This window comes from Vombatus ursinus, unplaced genomic scaffold, assembly GCF_900497805.2.
Source record: "Vombatus ursinus unplaced genomic scaffold, bare-nosed wombat genome assembly UNPS02006779.1, whole genome shotgun sequence".
Taxonomy (NCBI): Eukaryota; Metazoa; Chordata; class Mammalia; order Diprotodontia; family Vombatidae; genus Vombatus; species Vombatus ursinus.
The window spans coordinates 4,525,699-4,552,745 of NW_020946557.1; the positions used below are offsets into that span (position 1 = coordinate 4,525,699).

Below are 27,047 nucleotides of genomic sequence, written 5' to 3' on the forward strand. Positions count from 1 at the left end.
TCTCTTGCATATCTCTCATTTCCTTTCCTAATTTTTCTTCTACCTCTCTTATTTGGCTTTTAAAATTTTTTTCTTGAGTTCTTCCAAAAAGGCTTTTTGGGCTCGAGACCAATTCATGTTTCCCTTTGAGGTTTGGGATGTGGGTGTATTGACAATGTTGTCCTCTTCTGAATTTGTGTTTTGATCTTCCTGTCCCCATAATAAGAATCTATGGTCCTTGTCCATTTCTGTTTTTTGCTCATGGTGTCTGCCTATTTCCTGGCTTTTAAAGTGGAGCTCTCCTACTAGAGTGCAGGGAGCACTAACCCAAGCTTCTTGTGCTGGGAGCCTGGGACCTGGTCACTGGTTTTATGTATTAGGGCCTCAGATGCTGGCAGCTGGACGCTGTGGGGGTCTGGCAGCTTACCTGGTGCTGGGCAGGGGTCACCAGCACTGGAGCTCTGGGGTCAGGATGGGGAATGTGGCCCCTGGAGGATGCCTGCTCACCTGGGCTTCTTTAAAGCACTGGAATATTTGGATCCTGGAAGAGATCTGCCAGCTTGGAGTTGTGCTGAAGCACCAGGAGATTTGGCTGTTGCAGATTGCTGGTACACATGGTGGTTTTCTGAGCTAGAGTTTACTGGTTCCTTTACCTGTGCTGAAGCACTTGAGGGAGAGGTGAGGGGTCCTGGTGTTGGCGCTTGCCTGGTCCACCACCATGGGGCATAGGATCTCCCACTGGTTTGCTGAGGTGGGTCTTGCTGCTGGCTTGCTGGGATGCCTCCTATCCTGTACCGCTTCCTCTTCCCCTGAGCAAGACGGGCCTTTTCTGTTAATCCCTCAAGCTTCCTGGGCTACAACACTGCCACACCCCACCTTTATGCTGGCTCAGCTGTAACAGAGTTTTCCTGGGGCAATATTTTCTGGGCTTTCAGAGGTCAACAAGGGAGGATGAGAGCAATTTACTTTTTACTCTACCATCTTGGCTCTCAGAAGTCCATCATGTATGCTTTCTAAGCTTGAGGTCACTTTCTTCTGGACTTTATGTATGTATTACAAAGTATATAACAGACTTTTTTTTTTTCATGGAGGAGGGGGGTGGGGTATTTTGTACCAACTTTTCTTACTACATCACCTCAGTAAATGCCCATTAATAACAATTAAATTTGACTAATTGAAATCAACTGATAATCATGGGAGAGGGGAAGGCAGGGAAGTACAAAAGGATTCATGAGTTATGACTTTGGAAAGATAACCCTCAACTCCTTGGGGTTACCCTCAGAACCAGCAGGGGAAGATGTGTCTAAACTCTAGGGATCCAGCTCATTAGTGAGAATAGAATTTAAGAGAGTTTCCCAAGAGGATACAGTAGACTATTCCACAAATATTTTTAAATTTTTTTGCTATGTGCTTGGAACTAAGTTAACTATGAGAATGACAGAAAAAAAGAGGCTTCTCATGTGGACAAAAGGAAGAGTACAAGAAACTGATGAGGGAAGCAGCAATCTGGTCCTATATTTGGCAGAGAGGGAAGTATATTGCTTTATCTCCATGCACCTGGCCTTGCCAGTATTAATGCTGTTACTATTATTATCCTAGAAATGGTAATGAATAGGTATTAATGCTAGAGCTTCCTGAGAGGAATTCTTTTTTGAGAAAACATGTCTCTCTAGATCAGAATATAAAAATATACAATTCCATGTCTTGTTTTAACCCTGTAAGTCACTGAGAATAAAAAATGACCATCTCCTCTGAAACATATGCAGCCACTTTCCAATGCTGGTTCAATTATCTTGAAAGAATATAACTCCTAACTCATCTACAGTCATCAACACAACTTGTGATTAGGTTTACTGTGTTTATGGTAACTTGGTAATACTTAACAAATGCCAAAGGTAAATGAGCATCTACTTCCTAATTAGCAAAATGCAAATTTAGTCAGAAAAATAAAACTGTATTTGGGATGAAATTGAGGGTGAAGGTCATGTGTTTAATTCTAATTTTAGTTTTTCTCAGACTTTTTTTGACATAGAAGAATTGCAAGAAAACAACATCTTTGCAGTAAAGCAGCCAAAAATCAGTTGCTTCATGAAATAATTATTACCACCAAAATACATATTGTGCAACCACACATCTTGCAGAAGTCAGGCCTGTTGTGAGTTTGGAGAGGTAACTAGACTCCATTATTCTATCAGTTTTGACTTTCCCAAAAGTTTGATATTAAGATACATAGATAGGTAGATAAAGAATTTATTAAATAATTAATCTGGGCTTGGCATCATGCTAAGTGCTTAAGCTGGGGGAAAAAACCCACCAAGAAATAAATATGGTCTCTATTCTTGAGGAGTTTACATTTTAATAAGGAAAGGTAGCAACACATAAAGGGGAGCAGGAAATGGCACAGGACGGAGGATGGGGGAATAGCACCAATGAGTAAGGCAGTTGGTGTCACAATGGAGCAGTCAGGAAAGAGAGATAGAAAGAATGTTAGAAGCATGGCGGAGACTCATGATATGGCTGATCGGGCAAGAACTCAGCAATCACGAATTCAAGTTCAGGGGGTACTGAAGAAATGTGTATGCTAAATAAGAGAGGGAAATTTTTTTGAAAATTTTTTTTGCAAGTATCTTGAACATATTACCTGTATTGGGAATATGAGCAACATATTAATATAGTTATGATGGCATTGGTACTACATAGAAAACCACCGTGATCGTTTCTTATACTCACTTAGCAGTCAGGAAACAGAAATTTAGTTGCTCATTCATAAAGGGGGAATTTTTTTAGTCTGAATCTATGATTTCATCCATGAAAATGTTACTCCTCCCCATCAAAATAAATGCCCATTCATACACATACACATGTATCAATATATATATATATCCATATGTGTATATATGTGTATATAATATGGAGGGAGGGAGATAGAGAGAATATTAATGAATGAAAAACTAATTTCAATAAGTATATGTTCTGAATGTTGTTGATCATTTTTCATTCAAGTCCACTTCATTTCCCCATTTGGAATTTTCTTGGCAAAGATACTGATGTATTTTGCCACTTCCTTCTGCAGCTCATTTTACAGATGAGGAACTGGGACAAATAGAGTTAAGTGATTTACCCAGTTATAGCTAGTAACTGTCTGAGGCCAGATTTGAACTCACAAAGATAAGTCTTCTTAACTCTAGACGCAGCACTCTATCCACTAAAGCACCTAGCTGCTCTATGTGTTCTGAATTTTTTTTCCACTTAAATGAATTTGCACACTAATGGTCTAAACTTACTTTAAAAAAACAATTGAATTTTGTGCAACTTTTGACAGCAACATTTAGAAATAAGCATTGAGCTAAGCATTAGGGACATGAAGAAAAACAAAACCAGTCTCTGCTGTCAAGTGTACAAACTATATATACACATAATTTAGATATAGATATGGATATAGATATAGGCATATGTAGATATAGATATATACACACATATAGATATACATATATAGTTACACACATGTGTATGATAAATTGGATATAATCTCAGAGGGAAGGCACATCATTAAGGAGGGATGAGAAAGGCTTCTTGGAGAAGGCAGTCAGTGAAGACTTGAAGAAATCTAAAAGGCAGCTGTAAGCAAGGAGAGAGGGATAGAGTTCCAGCTGTGGGGTACAGCTAGTGCAAATATTCAGTCAAAAGTTGGAGTGTTTTGTTTGAAGAATAGCAAGGCAATTTTATGGAATTAGAGCACGTGGTTGGGGCCCAGCTTAGCTTTAAAAACAAAATACAGGATTTTTCTATTTGATCCAAGAGGTAATAGGAGCTACTGGAATATATTGAATGGGACTAGGGGGTGGATTTTTTTGATATAGTGAAGACCTCTGTATAAGGAAGCACAATTTTACGTCTGAGTAGAGGGTAGATTAGAATGGGGAGAAGCTTGTGGCAAGGAGACCAACCAGCAGGCTCTTGCAGTAGTCCACGCATGAGATAATGAAGGCCTGCACTAAGCTGGTGACAGTGTCAAAACAGAGAAGGATCAATATACAAGAAATGTTTCAAAAGTAGGAACAATAAGATTTTGCAATTGACTGGATGTAGGGGTGGTGAGAAAGAATGAGGATTAGAGAATGACACCTAAGTTGTGAGCTTGAATGACTGGATGGTGGTACCCTCAATAGTAATAAGGAAGTTATGAAGAGGAGAGGGTTTTGGGGGACGGATAATGAATTTAATTTTGAACATGTTGACTTTGGGATGTTTACAGGACTTCTCATTTAACATGTCTAATAAGCAGTTGCAGACATAAGGCTAGAGATCAGGAGAGAGATGAGGCTTTAAAAAGCAAAAAGATTATTTTATATTTGGCTAAATAGTAGATAAGTAGATCTAAGAATTATCAGCAGAGAGATGATAGTTGAATCCATGGGAACTGAATAGCAAAAGAATATAGAGGAGAGGGCCCATAAGAGAGCCTCGTGGACACTCATGTTTAGCAGACATGACTTAGGCTGAAGAGCCAGCCTAAAAAAAAGAGAGTAAGAAAAATATAGATCACATCATGAATTTGCATATCGTGCTTTAAGACTTGCTAATATTGTGTTAGAGTTCTCTCAGTTCTCTCAGTGTCATTCAGAAATTGCAATTCTCACCTGAAGGTCTGACAAAAAAAAAAAAAAAAAAACAACAAAAAAACACCACCCCCAAACCAACACAAACAAACAAACAAAAAAACTAGAGGGTGAGAGAGATGGGGAGCAAGGGTTTCACCTGAAAAGATCATAGTAAGCCGTCCAGAGCTGCTCCGGCCTGGAGCTTCCCCTACCGTCCCATGCGTCCCTGCCGGCCCTGGAGCCATGGTCCTGCCGCGGCTCTCCCTGCCCGCCGAGCTGGTCGTGGGCCCCGCTGTGCTGGGGGCGGCCTTAGTGACCGGAGTCTTCCTCGGGAGAAGGGTCCCCCAGTGGCTGTCCACCCCCCAGCAGCTGCAGCAGGGACGGCGGCTCCTGCCCCCTGAAGATGACCCCCTATGGCTGTACGTGCTGAGCCGCTCCACGCGGGAGCACCCGGCGCTGCGGAGCCTTTGGAAGCTCACCCTGGAGCAGCCACAGGGGCATTTGGGCATTCCATGAGGACCTGTGAGGGCCAACCTGGCCCGGCTCATCAAAGCACAAAAGGCTCTGGATATTGGCTCCTTTACAGGCTATACTGCCTTGAGCTTGGCCCTGGCATTACCTGCTGCTGGGCAGGTGGTAGCCTGTGAAATTGATGCAGCTCCCTGAGCTGGGAAGGCGCTTCTGGAGAGAGGCAGGTGAGGAGCACAAGATTGACTTTCAGGTGAGGCCAGCTCTGCAAACCCTTGATCAACTGCTAGCTGAAGAGGCAGCGGGCACCTTTGACATGGTGGTCATTGATGCTGACAAAGAGAATTGTAGCACCTATTACGGGAAGTGTCTGAAACTTGTTCGGTCTGGTGGGATCATTGCTATTAGCAGTGTCCTGTGGAATGGGGAAGTGTTCAACAAGCCACAGAAGAGACATGTGGCTATTCAGTGTGTCCGAGATCTCAATGAGTGAATCCTGAGGGATTCCTGGGTTCACATCAGCCTCCTACCCCTGGGAGATGGCCTCACTTTGGCCTTCAAGATCTAGGGGACCCAACCAGAGTGTCAGAGCAGGAAAAGACATGTGGTGGCAGTGCTGTATGTTGGGAGGGGAAGAGTCTGGGGGCCTGAGCTCATTCAGGGACACATTTTTAAAAAGGACAATTAAAATGAGGCATTGGAACCTGGGGGGAATAAAAAGAAAAGATCATAGTAAGAGTTATGAAATGAGGAACAATCCCCACATCACCTCTCCTTTTTGATCCATGAGCTTAATTAGGTACCATCATCTAAATCATTTAATAGCATAGGAACTCTAGTAGGAACTGGACACATGGTTTCATTCCTATGGAGGACTCCCAAATAAGGAAACAGTCTCCATCAGTGCAGGTCTACCCTTTCTTATAGTCTTAGAGAATTATTTGGAGCAATGAGAGGTTAGATGACTTTCCCTGGGTCACACAGCAAGCGTGTCAGAACTTGAATGTGAGACACGAATGTAGGCTATCCTGACTTTGAGGTTAGCTCTGTGTCCACTGTACATACTGGTTCTGACATTAATCAAAAATATTCAAGAGTTCCAAGCAGGGAATCCTGGGGGAAATGCCTTTTGATTTGTCCCCTGGGCAAGACATTAAACCTTGTACACTCACCTGATCGTTCCATGAGTTGAACATAATTTTATTTTCATTTCTAGAGCTCAAATCTTCAATCAAACAGCAATAGATTTTGCCTCTTTACTTGGGGATTATTCCCCTTACACAATCAGGCTGATTTTATCTATTGATTCTCTGGAAATGCCACTCTGTCATAGAAGGAAATCAGATCAGCCCTATGAGATTTATTCCTTCTAGAAGATATGCATTTTTTTCTTTTTCTTTTTTAATTCAATCCTCTATATGCTTGTAAACTAATGTTTTGAAGATGAGGTTTGGCATTTTCTGAATCTCAAAGTTGCTAGGGTTATCCCCCTTTCTTCTCTAAAACAACAGAGTATTTACATAAACATGAAAACACATATATACATGTGCAAAGATACATGTAAATTAAAATTATAAATCTCTTTTATCTTCCCTCCTTTCCCACATCTCTACCCCCATCCTTACTCCATAGAACTCATTTGTTTTTCATGTTAATTTCTCTCCTGGTACCATGGGTACCCAGGAGAGAGCTCAGAGCATTCTGTAGCTATACACATAGAGAATGATGTTAGTTTCTTTTAAAAGGCCTTTTTTCTCCCCCAGGGGACAGGAGCAGGGTGGTATCAGCTGGCTGGCTGGTACTGTACAAAGCAAAGGCCCCCAATGCTTTTTTTTTTCCTCAGATGAACAGGGTGAGCACCTGCCTGCGGAAGCCATAATTAATGATACACCTCCCTGAATCTAGCTCTCTTCCTTAGGCTAAATCTCCTATGTGATTGTCTCCAGTGGATTTGTTCTCTTGCAATAGCAAATTCCAATTTGCAACACATTTCTTTAGCAGGCAAGAAGCACACAAGCTAGTGTTTGTCTTCCATAAGGCTCCCATTGTGAAGAAGCAAGCAGACTGATATTTTGATCTCCATATGGGGTATTGGGGGACCTTAGGAAGGATCTATTTGGCTCCCCTCCACTTGTAGGGAAGCACATAAATGGGCCGCAGTCAATCAGAACAAATGGACATCTTGGTAACATCCAATTCAACTACATGTGTGCTGGAAAAGACAATGGCAATAGTCCAGGGCTGCAGACATTTGGCTCCAAATGAGTCTTTTCTCTGTATTCTCTGTCTACATGCAGTTAGAGAAAATGGTAGATACAGGAGGAAGATGATGATGACAGTACTCTGATGGGAAAATGGAATTTTTTTGATGCCAGAAAATTCCTCCAAAAATAAAAGAAATATTGATAAAGAAAGCACAAAACAAAGGAGAATTAAAACACAGAACTTGTTTACGCATGATGGCCCTTTGGTCTAACCACTTATATACAAATACATTTTGGCCAACATGCTTGTAAGCCTTCATGTCAAGCTCTGTTAAAAGAACTGATACTAGTTTTGAAAGATCGTCATTTTGTTCCTGGGCAAGTTAATAAAAGAATATGTTGGCATAGCCCTTTCCCACTGATTTTTATCAGGAACTGGATTTTTATAGGAACTGGAGTTCCTATGCTATTAAAGCTGTCTTTGTGCTTTTATCTTTATCCTGAGACACGATGTTACTGGATAGGCAGGAAACTAAGGTAGGAATTGTTGACACCCATTTTACGGATAAGTAAAGTGAGAAACAGAAATAATTGTCCAGGGCATGAAGATCATTCCTAAAATGTTAAAGCTGAAGAGGAAGTTAAAAGTCATCTGGTTCAGAGGTATAAAACTCATGGCTAACAAAACTCCTGAGTGTAGCCTGGACCAGATTAAAATGTAATTGAGAAATATTTAACAGAATAAAAAATACAACAAAACATAGATAACATTAATTTGTGGTTTTCTAAGCCAATGTGCCATAGCAGGAATCCATCTTTAATTGAATTTGACACTGATCTAGTCCAATGTCCTCATTTTATAGATGAAGAAACTGAGGCCTGGAGAAGTTAATTGGCTTGTCTAAGTCACAACAGTAATAAATGACTGAAATAGGATTTGAACCAAGGTCTTCTGACAGCAAACCCAGCATTCTCTCCATCGTACTGTTATACATCTAGTCCAATTACCTTGTTTTACAGGTGAGGAAAATGACCCCAAAATTGCCACAGGTCACATAAGAAATTAGTGGCAGAACCAGTTCTCCAGCCTATATCTTCTTGAATTTTAGTCAGTCTAATGCTTGTTCTGTTGCATTTTTTGACCTCCTGGTAGTAGAACTGAGATTGTGCAATTCATGTCTTTTGACTCCTAAGCCAAGGATCTCCACTAAAATTGAATATGCCACTATGCTCCTTTGTATAGTACCTTGTTATTCTCCTCTACCAGAATAAAGAGGAGTGTTCAGGAGTAAGCTTCAGTAGACTATGTCTTTGATATGCATGTTGGGAGTTGCCAAAGAAGAGGAAGAGATAAGCTACACTTCCCCTAAGAGGGATTAGGTTGCCATCAATCACCATACCCAACACCACTGCCATCATCCCCACTTTTCAAGTCTATACTTTTTGTAAGACATTATGCCAAGTGCCAGAGATGCCTACAGAAAGACTGCTATCATCCTGTTAGTTGGCTACTCTTTCATCCTGAAATGCCTCAGGCCCCATCCATTTTCAAGGGTTCTGCAGTGCCAATGGATGTAAATCTTTCACCTACTTGTGTTCTCTTATTATCCTGAGTTTCTTTACTTTCTTTAAAAAAAAATTGGGAAGTTCCCAAGCTGTGTTCGATATTTTATGTGCCAGAAAGGTTAGTGGGCTAAGGCCAAAGCCTCATGTCTGGGCAGCATCTTCCTTCTCTTTTGTGGTTTTCCTGCTGATCCTATAATTCAGTGATGGATGTTTATGATATTTCCTAGTGTCTCCTGTGACACGGTGTTACTGGATAGGCAGGAATCCATTGCTATAAACCCAGTTAGGGTTGCATAATCTGTCGGCCTCAGTCTCAGAGAGATCAAATCATAACCCATGAGCCTTCCAGATTAGAAGGGCTCTGATTGGCAAGCAAATCACAGTGACAGGTGATGGAATTTGCATGGCAGAGTACATGCCACAGTCCCAGGTACACCAGTGAATGACGATGCTGGGACACTAATGACGGTTGAGCATATGCCAGGACCATGAGGAATTTTATATTAGAGAAAGTATTCCCTTCACCTGACAGGGAAGAAAGAACAGAAATGGTTACATGGATGCAAAAATCATAAGTTTCTTAATTTCTACATGGAATGTGATTTTGAATTACTCCTTCCCATTGTTGTACATTTGATCATAGGATTATATACTGAGAGATGGGATAGGACCTAGAGGTCATCTAGTCCAAAACCCTCACTGTTTAGAGAAAAAGATGCCCAGAGAAGTGACTTACCCAGGGTCGTATACACAGTAAGTGTCAGAGTTGCTGCTCAAACTTCCCTGCCTTTTTTTTTTTTAACAATAGTAATGAAAGATAAGAAACATAATCATTGATGTAAGTTATATACTATATTGTGTCAGGTGCTGGGAGTGCCAAAAGGAAGACTGCTTTATTTCTGCCAGTTGGCTGCTCATTCACCTGAAGTGCCTCGGGCAGGCCCCACCTACTTTTATAAGCTCTGCAGCACCACCATTCATAAATCCTTCACCTTCTGTTCCTGTTCCTTTATTATCTTGCTTAATCCATCTGTCCTTTGTGGAATGAATGTGGATCAAATAAATGCTATGATGGGGACTCTAATAAATTGGAGCACCAAAGGGGTCCTTGCTCTGGGGTAAGTCTCTGTTCAGAAGCTAGTAGAAGTAGTTAGGAGAATATTCCTGGCCTGCTACCATATTACAAGAACTTTGATATATCTCCCAGGGATAACTGTAATTCTAAGTAGAATCCTGATGATTTTGTTCCTTGCTATGGTGGTCATAGAATGTGCCAAGAGCAGAGAGTTCCTAGGGATATCCTACATTCTCTTGCCCCTCAAACAATCAGTATACTAAGTGAAGAGCATATAAAGTACTTATCAACTGGAGGAAATAGACAATAGGCAGGCAAGACTCATAATCACATAATTGGGAAGGGTTGAGATAGAGAATGGCCTTCCATTCCCCCAAACTAGAAGCTTTAGGTAGAAAGCAATGGGTAGTCAAGAAACAAGACCATGGAGAACCTGAGACAGAGGAATCCTCTTTCGGGGGCTATAGAAAACTTTGGAAATCTACACTGGGGAATCCTTGGTGCTAATAGTTACTTATTTAGCTTTTTTTCTTCCTTCCTTCCTTCCTTCCCTTTTTTTTCTTTTATTTTCTGTGAAGATGGTGCTTCTAAATGGGAAGTAGACCTCAGATTTCCCCAGGTTTCCTTGGTGGGGCATCAAAGCTTTGGTACAATAAAGGAGTCAGTGTAGTATAGTGTGAAGATTATTGGCTTGAATCTAGTCTCTGTGTGACTTTGGGCAAATCATTTAAATTCTTTAGGTCTCAATTTCCTTACCTATAAAATGAAGGAATTCAGCTAGATGATCCTCAATGTTCCCTCTAGTCTTATTTACTAATTTTTCTTTTATTGGATTTGATGTTGAAAGTGTAGCTTACTGCCATGCTTGTTTTGCACAGTGTTTTTTTTTTTTCCTTCTAAGGGTTAAGGTTCCTTTTAACTCTAGATCTAGGACTTTATGAAATTTGGTATTCATTTTTATTGAAAAAAATCAAGTCTAATGAGAAGGTAAACTATCCTCTTGGATGACATATCTATCAGTCAACAAACATTCAGGGCTTTCTATGCGGTAAAATTCATATATGAAACATGAATAAAATGGTTACAAATTCATTTTGGAAGGGAAAAAACCCATCATAATGTTTTATTTTGTGTATAAGGCATTTAAATACACACATGTATAGATCCACGCATATATCATCTATATAATGCATGTACTTCTCTCTCCCTTAGTCTCTCTTTTTTTCTCACCTTTTTCTCACTGCAGAGGTAAAGAGAAAAGAAAACATCTCTTGTTCCAATGCACACAGACCTGTTGAGAAGAGGCATAATATGTTTGAATTCACGCTATAAAATAAAATTTAATGCCATCTATGTGTCATGTACCCAGTCAGTGAAATGAAATGTCAATCAAGCAGCAGAGAACTCATACTGGATGGACAGGCAGAGCTCTTGCAGTCTTTTCATAGAAGATGTGCACTGAAGGTGAAACCCAAGTGATTCTCAGAAGCAGGGTGCCAATTATAAGATGTTTTACTTGCCTTTTTGAAGTTGAAAAGCAGGGAGGGACGAAAGATGATGACTGGCAAAAACAAAACGAAACAAACAAACAACAACAACAAAACTTTGGACATCATGGACCTTAGACAATGATTCTTTGACTTGTCAGCAATGTAACTATTAGAGAAGAATTCATGTCCATAGTGCAAAAAAGAGAAATACACTGGAATGTCTGTATAACATCTGTTACTGAAGACAGTTTTGGCTGAAGAATAATCTTTGAGCCCATTTTCGTAAATTAGCTACTGAAGGATTTCATTATGTGATGTTCTCATCTAGAGGTGCTATGGAATGCAATTCTTGGATATCATCGCAGCAAAACTCTGATGTCTGTGGCAGCTTAATTGAGAGCAGAGGGCAGTTAGTTGGCCACCATTACTCACTTCACAAAGCTAGATGTTGACAAATTTTCCTAGATATTATTGCTCAAGGAGTGCTTCATGGGATGATAGGAGTCAGGACTATGAGGAACCTTAAGAAATCATTTAGTTCAAGCCCCACATGGAAACTGAATCTGAGGAAGGGTAAGTGGCTTACTAAAAGTCCCATAGGTACTAGGTGGCTCAGTCAGGTCTTTTGACTTTAAATTTAGTATATTATCCATGACTGCTTGCTGCTATCCTACCTTAAAATAGTAAAAGAATAACAAAGAAAGGAATGAAGAATATGAAGAGAAAAACTCTTCAAACAAAGCTAAAATATAGAAAACAAAAAAATATTTTCATACAGGAACTAATTATTAAATTGCAAAATGAAATTCCCTATAATGTAAATAAATTTTATTGTTTTAATGAGAAAAAATGGATAATACCAAAAGGATAATATGGTACAGTGAAAATGGCACTGACTTTGGAGTCAGAGGACCTGGGTTCAAATTCTGTCTCTGACACTGTTTGTGTGACTTTGCATAAATCACTTAACCTTCCTGGGACTCAGTTTCCTGATCTATAAAATAATACGGTTGAATTAGAATGCTTCTGAGTTACTTGTAGCTCAAGATCTGTGATAATGTTATTATATGCATACAAAAAAAATTCACAACTTAGAAACAGGTTGTGTTCCAAAACAATGTATTTATAAGTGATGTATTTAGAAATTGGAATTTCCTATGGGGGAAAAATATGATGAGCAGTACCGAGTTTGTAGTAATGAGTATAGTCTTAACCACAAATACCCCCTTTAACTCATAATATAGCATTATTGTATCAGTAACAAAAACTGCAGAGAGCATAGACCAATGGAAAAGGAAAAGGACCAAGAATTGGAAGGGGAGGAAGAGAAGATCTTATCTCCCCTTTTCTGGGCATAGAGTTGACCTCAGGCAAAATTTGACAATAGGTGAAATTTATCCTTCCTATTCTCCCACCTCCTATTCACCTTCCCTTTCTCACCTTCCAGGGCCACTTTCCCCAGATCCTCAGTTTCTAGTGCCACACCAACCTAGCTCCCTGCTCTAAAATTATCTCCCTTCTCCCACTCAACCTCTCCAGTCAAGCCTCCTGTTCCTCAGTGTATATGATTTCAGTTAGATGTTAGAAAGCAAACCAGATGACTGAATTCACACAAATATGTCAATGTGTATCTTGGACAATTGATGACGAGCTAAGTCCAGAAATGAGTAGGAGGAAGACAACAGACTGGTGCGCATATGGGGAACTGAGCAGTCTTTTCAATATTCCTAAACTGCTCACCAATGTAAAAATCCATCTTTTTAATAACATTTTCCCCCAAAGTTGCTATCTGGATGTTAATCAGGTAATAATACCTATTCGAAAGAATTAAAATGAGAAACGACTCAATAAATCCAGATGTGTGCCAGGCACTATGCTAAGAAACATTCCCTGTCCACAAGAAGCTGGCATTCTTTTGGGTGAGACAACAGATACATACATACATACATATATACATACATACATACATACATACATACATATATTCACATTCATACATACATACATATATATACTTGGATATATAGTGAAAGAGACAGAGATGCATACATAGATTTATGATGCATTCTTTCTCATGTATTTATATATGCATATATATATATACATGTATGTTGTATCAACCAAAACTCTAGAATATTTGTATCAATCTCTCTCTCTCTCTCTCTCTTTCTCTGTCCATCTATCTATCTATCTTCAAGGGATAGTTGGTAAGTCCATACTTCTTTAAACTGTAACTCAAAAGCCCTTACTGGTATACTTAACAGAAGACATAATTAGCTCAAAATAAAGGCATTTCCTCCAATGGCCTAGTGACAGCAAAATGTTCCCTCATAAAGCTGGGGCATACTCTATCACAAATGCACACATTATCCATGGGAAAAGTAGGCAAAAATCTAGAGAGCAGGTAGTGAGGATCCTTTTTAGAGAACGCATGTAGCCAAGACAATTTCTATTCTTGTGACTTCAGGGTTCTAATGTCCTTTTCTCTTCTTAGGGAATCCTCACACTATTTTATCCTAGCTGCTGTGTAATTGTTGGGTGAGTTGCTTTGCTGGACTCCCCACATCTGTTCCTTTCTGCAACTCAACTGCCAGCTTTCAGGTCTAATTCTCCTTTAGTTATTTCTCTTCTCTGCTTCCATGGCTCATGCTCCTTAAAACAACTTCCTTATTTAAATGCTTTTTCTTTCTTTCTCAAAGTCTGAAAAATGTATATCTGCTTGACTCCCCCCCAAAGTCCCTGATGCATGTCTCTTATAGAGTGATTTCTTGTTGTTCAGTCATTTTCAGTCATGTCTAATACTTCATGACCCCATTTGGGGTTTTCTTAACAAAGATACTGGAATGGTTTGCCATTTTCTTCTCCAGCTCATTTTACAGATGAGGAAACTGAAGCAAACAGGGGTAAGTGACTTGCCCAGAGTCACACAGCTACTAAGTGTCTGAAGCCAGATTTCCACTCAGGAAGAAGAGTCTTTCTGACTTCAGGCCCATCAATCTCCTATAGAATGAGCAGATCAATAAAAAGAAGCCATGACAGATGGGGGAAGTTGAGGGAAAAAATCTCTGCCCTATCCCATCACTGACCTCTAGCAAGAGTATAGAGTTCACACTCCACAAAATTGCTCCATTATTCCCACTTTCAAACTTTCTAACTCTTAAGAAGTTTACAGGACGTGGTAGGCTTAACTTTTTAAATCTGTCTGGGTGCACGACCAGTCTTCAATCAATAAATAGAAAATTGGTGTTCCAGCCCAGACAGAAAACTCCTTGATACTTCACAAAGTTATAACCATGTCTTTGCACTTTATTAGAACATTAATATCTATCTACTTATATTATTTTCCCCCTTCTAGCAGGCTCAAGATTCCCATATCTGATTAACCCCACTAGCTATTATCCTACATCTCTCTTTCCTTTCTCAGGTAAACTCCTTGAGAGGCCAGTATGCACTGGTGCCTCCACTTTTCATACTTTCTTTTACACCCTTTGTAATCTGGCTTCTAATTTCATCCTTCAATTCAAACTGCTTCACCAAAGTTACCAATGATCTCTTAATTTCCAAATATAATGATCTTTTCTCAAGCCTCATCCTTGACTTTTCTATAGCTTTGGTATTTTAAGTCACCTTCTCCTCCTATTTATTCTCTCGACTCAAGTTTTTTGTCACTTAGCTTTCTCCTGATTTTCTTCTTGGCTGTCTGACTGATTCTTCTATTTTTTTCTTTGCTGCTTCTTCATCCGTGTCATGCCCACTAATTATGAGTTTCACTTTATACTGCCTCACTTGGTGATCTCATCCACTTCTGTAGGTTCAGTTATCATGTTTATGCCAATTATTGCCAAATCTTTATTTCAAGCCTACTCTCTCTCCTAAGCTGCAGTTCCACATCATCAGATCCCTTTGTGGTGTCTCTAATTGGGTGTCCTTTGGTCATCTCAAACACCACATCTAAAACAGAACTATTATTCCAACCTTCCTAACCCTCTTGTTCTTCCAACTTTCTTATTACTGTTGTGGGCACTACCCTCCTCCTGCTCATCCTGGCTCACAGCCACGGCATCATCCTTGACTTCTCACTTGAATTCACCCCATATAGCCAATCTATTGTCAAAACTCATTTCTACTTTTACAAAATATGTAAGTCCCCTTCTTCTCACTCACATAGTCATTAGCCTAGTTCAGGCCCTTATCACCTCTAATCCAGATTATTGTAAAAGCCTTCTAATTGTTCTTGCTGTGTCATGTTTCTCCCTACTCCATTCCATCTTTCATTAAGCTGCTAAAGTGAATTTCTTAAAGCACAGGTCAGACCATGTCACCTTCCCCCTTATTCCACTCAATAAACTCGAGTGGCTCCAGGAGAGAATGCAATATACTCTGTCTGGGATTTAAAGTCATTCATCACCTGGCCTATTCCCTCTTTCTCAGTCTTTTCATACCTTAAAATTTGCTACTTGGACCTCCTTGTTGCTCCTCACCCACTATACCCCATCTCCCATTTCCATATCTTTACAATGGCTATCCTTTCCTCCTGAAATCTTCCCTTTCTTTTCCTGCATCTTATACTTTTCCTAGTTCCCTTCAAGACTGCTTAATTCCCTGTATGGTTCATGAGAAAAAAAAAAAAAAACTCTTCCAAATCTGAAATAGTTTTACAAAGAAACTTATTAGGTTGTTTGGTAGAGGAAAACAAGCTGAAAAGGAGGTATGGCTCGTAAATCTTGAAAATTTACATTATATAGGATTTAGACAAGGGTTCTCATACACAAACCACATGTGTATGATTAAGCAAAGTTGCCAAGAGGTCACCTTGAAAGCAAGGTAAATTTATATATATATATATATATATATACATATATATGTAACTGTAAACATCTAAAAAAATCTGGGCAAAACCAAAACACCAAGGAACCCAAAACACAAGCTTGGGTGAGCCCTATATAAGACCTGAGTGTGGGGACTCAAAGCAAGAAAGCTTTGGAGGGATCTAGGACATGGGAGAATGCAAAGTACCCTGTAGCCATCTCTAACATTTCTAGAAAGTTACTGAGGTCAGCCAACATTCTGACTGCAGACAACCTTTAATCATGTTGCATTGGATTTAAAAAGTATAATAATTTTCCCTACACAATATAATAAATAATTTCTCCCACTATTTCATCCTTTTGGGCTTTTTGAAGCCTAAAATTCCCATGGTTAAAGAATAGTTAGAAGCAGAAAAGTTACATTAAAGTATCAAAGGGAGTTCACTAAAACAACTTGAATCAGCATGTCCTCCTTATTTTCCATGTTGTCTATAGCTTGATATAATTCATTTAAGAAGAGGTAGGGACCAGACTGCTGACAAACTTTTCCCAGTGCCTCAAGTGGGAGGGATCAATTTGAATAAACATTAATGGCTGTAAGTTAGGACACTTAAACTTATACTAGGAAAGATGTGCACTTGACCATGAGTATTACAGAAAATCATAATCCCATGTTTCACTCAATTTCATAAAAGACGAACAGATTTAGTTTAATAGTCATTGTCTTATACATCACTTAAATAGACAAACCTCATTAAACAGACTCTATAAGAGAACTAAATGAGGTTACAGATAAAACTACTTTTAGAGGGTTCACAATGGACTGAGTTGAGAGGGTAGATTTACATATCACCAAGGTAACAGAAAACTCAACTTCAGGGAAATCCTCTCATACAATTAACTAGGGTAATAACTAAACCATTTTGGGAAACTTCACGCTTCCCTTTGGCTTCCACCTGAGGGATGTTAAACAATTAACATCATTATTCCATAATTCAAGTTTTGATCAGGTGAGGGTAGTAAAAGAGAAAAGAGGTTTTTAAGTTGACCAAGAATTGCCAAAGGAATGGTCGTGAACCTGGAACAGTAAAAGGAATTAGGACTTTCCTTTCTTTCAGCAAAAATAAACACCATGAAACAAACAAACAAACAAACAAATAAAAACAAAGTAATATAATAATGATCATCAATGCTAAATAACCTCAATTCTCCTAATAACCCACTCTCAATGTCTGTTTAATCAGCATATTTCATCTTGAATCCCAGATGTCCAATGTAGTTGTTTAGTCCTTAGAAGCATCATCCCTTGAAAATTCTGAAATAGGCCTCATTCTCAGGATATTTCTTTCTAGTGAGCTCCTCCTAGGAGAGTCACTTTCCTTGTTCCAAGTCACTTGCAGAGATTTTCTAGGTAATTCTGCTAAAACCTACCAGTAACAAGACTCAATACAATTTAGTACAACCTCCTAAACTAAATAACTGGTTCATGTGGTGAAAACCTGTTCAAACCTTATGAAGCTAATCTTGTTAATGACAGAGCTATAAGAAAAACATCAACTTAGGGACATGTAATTATGTGAAACTTTAGAGAATTTCAGTTTTCACATACTATTTGTTCTTTCTAGCTCTATTTTAACACTGTACCTGATGTAGACAGTGCCATAAATAGGTTGAAGGAATACTCATTATAAAAAGAATCCATGAGGACTTTGAGCCCTTTTGTCTCAATATTATAAGAGAGACTTCAAAACAGGAAAAAATAATTTAAAAATTCTTTACACTTATTAGTGCAATTTTTTATGTAAAATCCTTAGTCCAACTTTGAGAACTTATTACTAAAACATACTCAAAGCTTGTAGGGGGTGTATAGGTGTTTAGGGAAACTCCATTGCTTATACAAAAGTATATTGAATTCTTCCAGGTTATATGGCAAGAAGAGGTTATCTCCCAGGAGTTCAAGAATGCCTCCATTGTCCACCTTTTCAAAGGTAAAAGAAATAGATTGTCTTGTGCCAATCATGGGGAGAGTCTCTGTCTTAGTGATTGCTGCAAGATTCTTGCCAGAGTTCTCCTTAATAGGTTGATCCTTCACATGGAAGATGGTCATCTAGTTGAGAGCTAGTGTGGCTTCAGAAAGGGCCAACAAATGGTGTTTGCTGCCTGGCAACTCCAGGAGAAATGCCAGGAGCAGAACAGAGTTCTGTATACAACATTTGTACCTCTGACCAAGATACTGTCAGTTGTGAGACCTTGTGGAAAATTATGTCAAAATTTGGTTTCCCGGACAAGTTCATCAGGATGTCATGTCAATTTTATGACGGCATACCTGCCTGCATTCTGGATAATGCACAATGGTCTCTTGCTTTCTCAGTTGCCAATGAAATAAAGCAAGGGTGTGTGCTTTGCTCCCATGCTTTTTAGCATGATATTTTCAGCAAAGTTGTTAGATGCCTTCAACAAAGATGAAAACAGCATCAAGGTCAGATACCACATTATTTAACTTGAAAAGGCTATAAGCCAAAACTAAAGTAAAGAGAGAGTTGGAAGAGGGAGAGATTTTTTTTGTTTGCAGATGATTGTGTACTCAATGCAGCCTCTGAGGCTGAAATGCAACAAAGTATGGGTCAATTATTTGCTGCTTGTGCTAATTTTGGTCTAAAAATTAACACTAAGAAAACAAAAGTTCTCTACCAGACAGCACCACACCATCCACATATGGCACCATTGGTTATAGAAAATGGAGAAATATTGAATGCTGTGGATAAATCTACTTCCCTTGGCAATATCCTTTTCAGGGATGTATACATAGATGATGAGGTTGATGCACAGTGTTTGGGAGGCTCTGAAGGAAAGTGTGTGAGAGAAGAGGTACGGGTCGCCTACCATACTGAAGGTCTACAGAGCCATTGTGATGAACTGATTATTGAATACCTGTGAAACCTGAACAGTATAATAGTGCCATTCAGGAAACTGAATTGTTTCCATTTGAATTGTCTTATGAAGATTCTGAAAATCATTTTTCAAGATAAGGTACTGGACACTGAGGTCCTTTCTCTATCTAAATTGTAAAGCATTTAAACTCTGCTGTAAAGAGTATCACTTTGATGGGCTGGCCACATAGTTTGAATGCCTAATGTACATTTGCCTAAAGGACTATTTTACAGAGAATGCATGCAAGGCAGGTGCTCACATGGTGGTCAGAAGAAGTGATATGAGGATACTCTTAAGATCTCTCTGAAGAGCTTTGGAATTGATTGTGAGACATGAGAGACACTGTCACAGGACTGCATAGAATGACATACCCACATCAAAAAAGATGCAGCACTCTATGAACAAAGCAGAATTGCTCAAAGAGAAACATGAAAACCACAAATTTGGAGACGTCTCCACTCCAAATATTTATATGGAATATTTGTGCCCGGCTTGTGATAGAGTCTTCTGAGGTTATGTTGGTCTGATCAACTACAATTGGACACACTGTAACTTGACTCCAAAATTGTGATGTCATTTTGGTCTTCTTAGAGAACAAAACAACAACCAACCAACCAGCCTTGTATATAATAAGTGTTTAAAAATGCTTGTTGACTGATTATTGTCAAAGTCAACTGAGTGCCACATTTGTACTCCAACATCACAGTTCCTAGTGGGCTACAAAAGGAAATAGAAATGACACTAAAGAAAACAGACCTGGAAAACAGTTGTAGTAGATAAGTATACACAAAGGAACAGGCATAATCTTGGAGGTATCAAAGGATAAATTCTTAAGATATTTGAGGAAGACACAGAAAACAAAAAAAAAAAAAGAAAAAATCAACAACTCATGGATATTATTACTAAGAAAATTTAAGTGATGAAGACAATATCAATGATTATTGATCCATTCATTTGCTCTCCCTTCTCCAAAAAATCTTCATCAGAATACATGTACGGAGATCATCCTAATTAAAGGAATGTGAAAGGGGTAGGGAGACTTTTCAAGTGATATTTTGCAAAAGAACACACATATATATATAGTCACAAAATAGACTTACAAGTACAGAGAAGCAAGATCTCAGTGTGTTTATTATTCACTTAGTATTAAAAAATATGAGGTTTAATAGGACACAATAATGCTTTAGAGGGTATCCTTCAGCCAAAAACATAAGATTGCTGAAAAAAAATGAACTAAAAAAGTGTTTTATTTTTATTTAAATTTTCTTCTTTTAGAATTTTGTTCTTTTTCTAATATATCTTTATTTCATTTACATATCTTTATTACATTTACATTTCATTACATGAAAAAAATTAACATTCTTTTTTTAAATTTGGAGTTCCAAATTTTCTCCCTCCCACTCCTCATCCTCCCTTTAGAAGGTAACAATTTGATATTGATTATACATGTAAAGTCATGTAAAAGATTTCTATATTAGCCATGTTGCAAAAGAAAACACAGACAAAAAAAGAAAAATACTGAAAAAATTCTTCAATTTGCATTAAGAGTTCATCAAATTTCTCTGTAGAGGTAGTTAGCATTTTTCATTATAGCTCCTTTATAGCTGTCTTGGATAATTTTCTTCATTGGTATAGCTAAGACTTTCACAGTTGATCATCTTTACAATAATGCTTCTACTGTGTGCAGTGTTCTTCTGGTTCTCCTCACTTTATTTTGCATGAGTTCATGTAAGTGTTTTCAGGATTTTCTGAAACCATTCTGCTAGTCATTTCTTATAACACAATACTATTCCATCAAAATCATATTTCACAACTTGTTCAGCCATTTCCCAATTGGTGGGTATCCCCTTGATTTCCAATTCTTTGCCACCACAAAAAAGAGCTACTATGAATATTTTTGCACAAATAGTTTCTTTTCCTTTTTTATTAATCTCTTCGGGATGCAGATCTAATAGTGTGATATTGCTGGGTCAAAGGGTGTATACACTTTTATAGCCCTTTGGGCATAGTTTCAAGTTGTTAGCCAGAATGGTTGGACTGATTTACAATTCCATCAACAGTGCATTAGTGTCTCAATTTTTCACATTCTCTTCAACATTTGTCATTTCTCTTTTTTGTCATGTTGCCCAATCTGATAGGTGTGGGGTGGTATCTCAGTTATTTTAATTTGTATTTCTCTAATCAGTGATTCAGAGGATTTTTTCATGAGATTATAGAGAGCATTGATTTCTTCTGAAAATTGCTCATTTATATCTTTTGACCATTTATCAACTGGGAAATGGCTCTTTTTTTTTTCATAAATTTGGCTCAACCACCTTTATATTTGAGAAATAAAACTTTTGTCAGAGAAACTTGCTGTGCATTTTTCCAATTTCATTCTAATTTTGGCTGTATTAGTTTTGCTTATGAAAAAGTTTTGTAATTTCATGTAATTAAAATTGGCCATTTTACTTCCCCCGATTCTCTCCATATCTTGTTTGGTCAGAACTCTTCTCTTATTCATAGGTCTGATAAGTACATTTTTTCCATGCTCCTCTAATTTACTTATGATATCATCCTTTATATCTAAATCATTTATCCATTTTGATCTTATCTTGGTATGCAGTGTGGGATGCTGATCAATCCTAGTTTCTGCCAAACTGCTTTCTAGTTTCCCCACCAATTTTTATCTCTTAGAAATTTCTAATTTTATAAGTATGAAAAAAATTTCTGTATACAAAGTAGAACAAAAAAAGATTATATGTGAAACCTTGAGTATTTTAAAGAAAACAACAAATTCACTATTTTCTTTCAAAACTGCCCTTATTTTTGTTTCCTTCTGAGCCTCCTCTGCATCCTTATGTGAAAAATAATTCAGTAACTCTTTTTCTTTTTTGTTTTTTGCAGTGCTACCAGGTCTTTTCTCTCTAACAAATCACCTCCAATTACAAAAAAGAAAAACAAAAACCCTTGTAATTAATAAACACATTCAATTAAAATAAATCTCCACACTGGTCATTTCAGAAAATGTATAATTCATTTTAAGCATCTTGAGATGACAGGTAATTTTGATGACATTAAAAATATGTATAGTTTTATAGCTCTTTGGGCATAGTTCCAAATTGTTTTTCACAATGGTTGGACTATTTCATAACTTCACTAACAGTGTAGTTGTGTACCTATTTTTCCACATCCCCTCCAGCATTTGTCATTTTCCTTTTCCATCACATTAGACAATCTGATTAGTGTGTGTGTGGTAATATCTCAGAGTTGTTTTTTTTTAAATTATTATTAGTGAGGCAATTGGGGTTAAGTGACTTGCCCAGAGTCACACAGCTAGTGAGTGTTATGTGTCTGAGGCTGAATTTGAACTCAGGTCCTCCTGACTCCAGGGTTGGTGCTCTATCCACTGCACCACCTAGCTGCCCCTCAGAGTTGTTTTAATTTGCATTTCTCTAATCAGTAGTGATTTAGAGCATTTGCCGTATTACTGTTGATAACTTTGATTTCTTTTCTGAAAACTGCTCTATTCTTTTCCTTTGACTACGGCAAATGAGGCATAAAACAGGTAGACAAGTGTCACTAAAAGATGTTTGCTACTATCATGGAGGGTGTCTACTGAGGAGTCAAAGTGGAAAAGGACTTTCCTACATCCTATAGATATTCCTGTGTTCAGGTGTTGTACTAATTGCATTAAGTTTGAAACATGTAGAGCCTCCTAAATTATGTACATAATTATATGAAAGAGTTAATCACAGCTACATATGGGGGAGAAAATCACATGAGAATGAAGAATGTTTGTTGTCTAAACTATGACACCCATTTGAATGGTCTGGGCACAGTTCTAGTCCATCAGCACAAATATCTTAGACACTTGGAATTGATTGGGCTCATAATTAAATCGGAAAAAGGGTGCAGGCTAGTTTGCTTTTGGGAAATTATACAATGCTTTTGATGACCTCAAGTTTCCATTTTTAAAACATAAATATTCTTCCACAGTTATACAGCTGTAAAACATGGAATTCTAGCATTTCTAGAGAAAATGAAGTTATAAATTGCCCAAAGGGCAATGGAGAGATGTACGGTGGGAATGAATGGATTGCAGAAGAAAAGAGTATAAAAGATATTATCAGGGTAATGTTCTACCAGCAAAGGAGATTATTGGGTAATATAGTAAGAGCAAAGAGCAAGCTGAAAGCCACATGCTACATTGATACCCATATAATGAATATCCTAAAGGACATCTCCCAGAATATTCTAAAGGACATCTCATATCTAATCTTTTTTTGTTCTACTTTGTACACAGAAATATTTTTTTCATACTTGTAAAATTAAGGATTTCTAAAAGAGATAAACATTGTTGGGGACACTGGAAAGCAGTTTGGCAGAAACCAGGATTGACCAACATCCCACACTGTATACCAAGAAAAGGTCAAAATGGGTAAATGATTTAGATGTAAAAGGTGATATAATAAGTAAATTAGGGGAGCATGGAAAAAAATGGACCCCCATGATAGATTTGTGAGAGTACATGGACAAAATCACACAAAATGGGAGGACATGAATGGGCCATGATCTGTACTCTTGGAGGAAGTTATTTGTTATTATTGTTGTTGCTGTTTGAAGAGGAACAATGACATCTCAGGGTTAGGAATTGGATTTAAGTGAGGCAGAGTTGCACAAAGTCATCAGCCTCAAAGTGAAGCTTCCAGTGTCATTGAAGTCCAGTGTCAAGACAAAAGTCAAAATAACTGGCAATCTCCTGGGAAGCAGTAGATGACCTGGGCGTCTTGGCTGTATTGATGGCAGCTAGATAGCTCAGTGAATAGAGCACTGGGCCTGGAGTCAGAAAGATCTGAGTTCAAATCTAGCCTCAGATACTTACTAGTTGTATGACCTTGGGCAAATCACTTAACTTCTGTTTGTCTAGGAGGCAGGTAGGTGGCTCAATGGATAAAGTGCTGGACGTGAAGTCAGGAAGACTCAAGTACATATCTGGCCTTAGACATGTATTTGTTTGTGGCCCTTGGTAAGTTGCTTAACCTCTGTTTGCCTTAAACCACTGGAGAAGGAAATAGCAAGCCACTTCAGTATTTTTGCCAAGAAAACCCCATGGACAGTTTGGACATTTGCATTGATGAGATCACAGATGCATGAAAATAATAATGATACTGATAATAACAATTACGATAGCTAACATTTATATAACTCCTACTATGTGCCAGGAGCTGTGCAAAGTGTTTTACAAATATTATCTCATTTGATCTTCAAAACAACCCTGGGAGGTAGGTAGTATTGCTAAAGATAGGCAAAAAGATAAGTTCCTAAAAAGACCATTTGTATGCAAGGGTCATTTCTAAGTCAAAAATTTGGAAGATGGGGATTGCCTGTATTTATAATATGTATTAGTCACTGGGTGTGAGAGGAAGAAAAAAGAAATAGTAGTCTTTTCTCTAGACGTTTGGCAAACTAATTTGCAGACCTTCTCTCAGTCAATCAGCCTTATTTCAAGTTCTCTTCACTTAGTGGTCTCATGAATCTCTCTAGGTTTCCCTGTGCCCAGTCTACTGAGAACTTTAGTCTACTAATTTATAAAAGAGTTTTATATAATCCATTTTAGACTTATCAGTTATTCTCATAACACTATAACTGAGTGCTTAATACTTTCACAGCCTCATTAATGAACCCAGCCAAGGGCTAAGCCTCTGCTAGTATGTCCATTTTTACTAGGCCCAGGCAGACATTAAGAAAACAGCTGACCCAGTAAATTGAAGTCAAAACCAGGACAAGAAGCATTTGGAATCTTCTGACAAACAATTCTTTGGGTCCTTACAGAGTAAAAATGACTTGACTAGTTTGATTTATTTCTCTTTTAGTTACATATTACAATTTTATATTGTTAACTTTTTTAAAAAAATGAAATCATGTTCCATTTGCCATTGTGTTGATGTTTAAAAATAGGAATGGGACAATCCTGCCTTGGATAATTTCTGAAACAAAATATTTTAAGGTAAAAGATAGACTACATGGTTTCTACTTGGGGAGTCAAATCTCCCAGGCTGAGGCTGAAAGTCATTAGAAGGCTAACAATTTGAAGGAATAGCATCCTTAGATCATCAGAGAAGCTTTAGAAAGCAGGCATGCTGAAATTCAAAGTAAATTAAAAATAGTGTTCATTCAAACCAATTTCACTGATCTTCTTAGCAGTAGCAGTCTCCCACCACTCATGGGTTTTCTCAGAAAAGAGTCCAAAAGTTGGTTTTCACTAACCTAAAAAAAAGAGGAAAGCAAAACTCAACTATCAAGTCATCTTTATTTTTAAAAATACATTTTATTGATATATTTTGTTTTTACATCATCTCTATTGCCCACCATCCTGTACAGAATTTTTAAAAAAGAAAAATGCTTGTGGCCTTCTGCCTTGTTGCCAGCCCTTCAGAAGGATACACTGTAAAGGAGAAGAAGGAGAGAAAGAAGGAGAGGGAGGGGAAAAGGTGAGGGAGGGGAAGAGGAAGAGGGAATAATCTGACAATATATACAATGTTCACAGCTGTCAATATTTCGTCCCTACCCCCATACCTCTTCAAAGGAATGTGAGGCGGTGTTTTCTCACATCTCTTCATTAGGGCCAAATTATGTTCTTTGTAATTTTGAAACATTCATTTTTCTATTGTTCTTGGTTGCTTTTTTCTCCTTTTACATTGTTGTAGTCAGTATGTATTTTGTTTTTTAGGATCTGCTCATTTCACTTTGTATCACTTCATGTAAGTCTTTTTTTAATTAAATTTTTTCAACAGCAACAATCTTCCTTTTCACTTTCCACCCCCAGCCCAAATTGAAAAAGAAAAAAAAATGAAAACTCTGTTACAAACATGTATAGCCAAGAAAAAAACAATTTCCACATTGGCCATGTTAAAAAAAAAAGGATCATTCTGCACCCTAAGGTTACTTATCTGTCAAGACGTGAGTAACATGTTTCATCATTGGGCCTCTGAGTTTCTAAGTTTTTCAAAGTTGTTTGTCTTTATAATATTGTTGGTGTTCTAGAAATATTCTCTTGGTACTGTTTATTTCACTTTGCATCAGTTCAATGCAAGTCTTCCCAGGTTTCTCTGAAACCATCTTCTCTACCATTTCTTAAAGCACAATAGTATTCAATTATATTTATTTACTTCAACTTATTCAAGTACTCCTTAATTGATGCACACTCCCTCAATTTCCAATTTTTACACCTCCCTAAAGAAATAATTACACATATATGCATATGTGTGTGTGTGTGTGTGTATGTGTGTGTCCTTAGAGTTTTTTTTGGGGGGGGGAGTATTGTGGTTTTTTTTCTCTTAGGTCTAATTCCTCCCTTAATCTGTGTTCCCTCTAATTCTCCCTTCTCCTTTCTCCTTTTCCCCTCCTATTTCTCTGTTGAATGAAATATCTTTCTGTGTATTTCTCTACATTTTGTCATGGTGGTGACTGCTTAATCATTTGCAATCCCAACAGTATCTCCTCAGTACTTATTCTTTTTTTTCTGACTACTTGTATTATCTTTATTTGAATTAAAAGCTGTGGATTTTGGCCATAGTATTTCTGGGAGTATTACTTTTGGGGTTTCTTTCAGGAGATGACCAATGGATTTTATATCCACTTTGCCTTCTTGTTCCAAGAGATCTTGGCAATTTAATTCAATATTTTTTAAACTATGATCTCTAGATTCTTTTTGGTAATGACTTTCAGGTAGCCAAATGGTTCTTAGATTATCTCTCTTCAATCTGTTTTCTAGGACATTTTTTGTGACTATGTTATACTTTACATTTTCATCTATTTTTTCAGGCTTGACTTTGTTTTTATTTCCTGTTGCTTCATGGAATTACTAGTTTCTATTTGGTCCATGCTAATTTTCTGGGATTTTATTTCTTGGGGAAGGTTTTTTTTACCTCTTATTCTGAGCT

At 37.8% G+C, this 27,047-nt stretch overlaps 1 pseudogene; it reads left to right on the forward strand.

Annotated features, from left to right (window-relative positions):
* The first annotated feature begins 4,823 nt into the window (after positions 1-4,823).
* On the forward strand, positions 4,824-5,616 carry LOC114033095 (annotated as a pseudogene).
* The last annotated feature ends 21,431 nt before the right edge of the window (positions 5,617-27,047 follow it).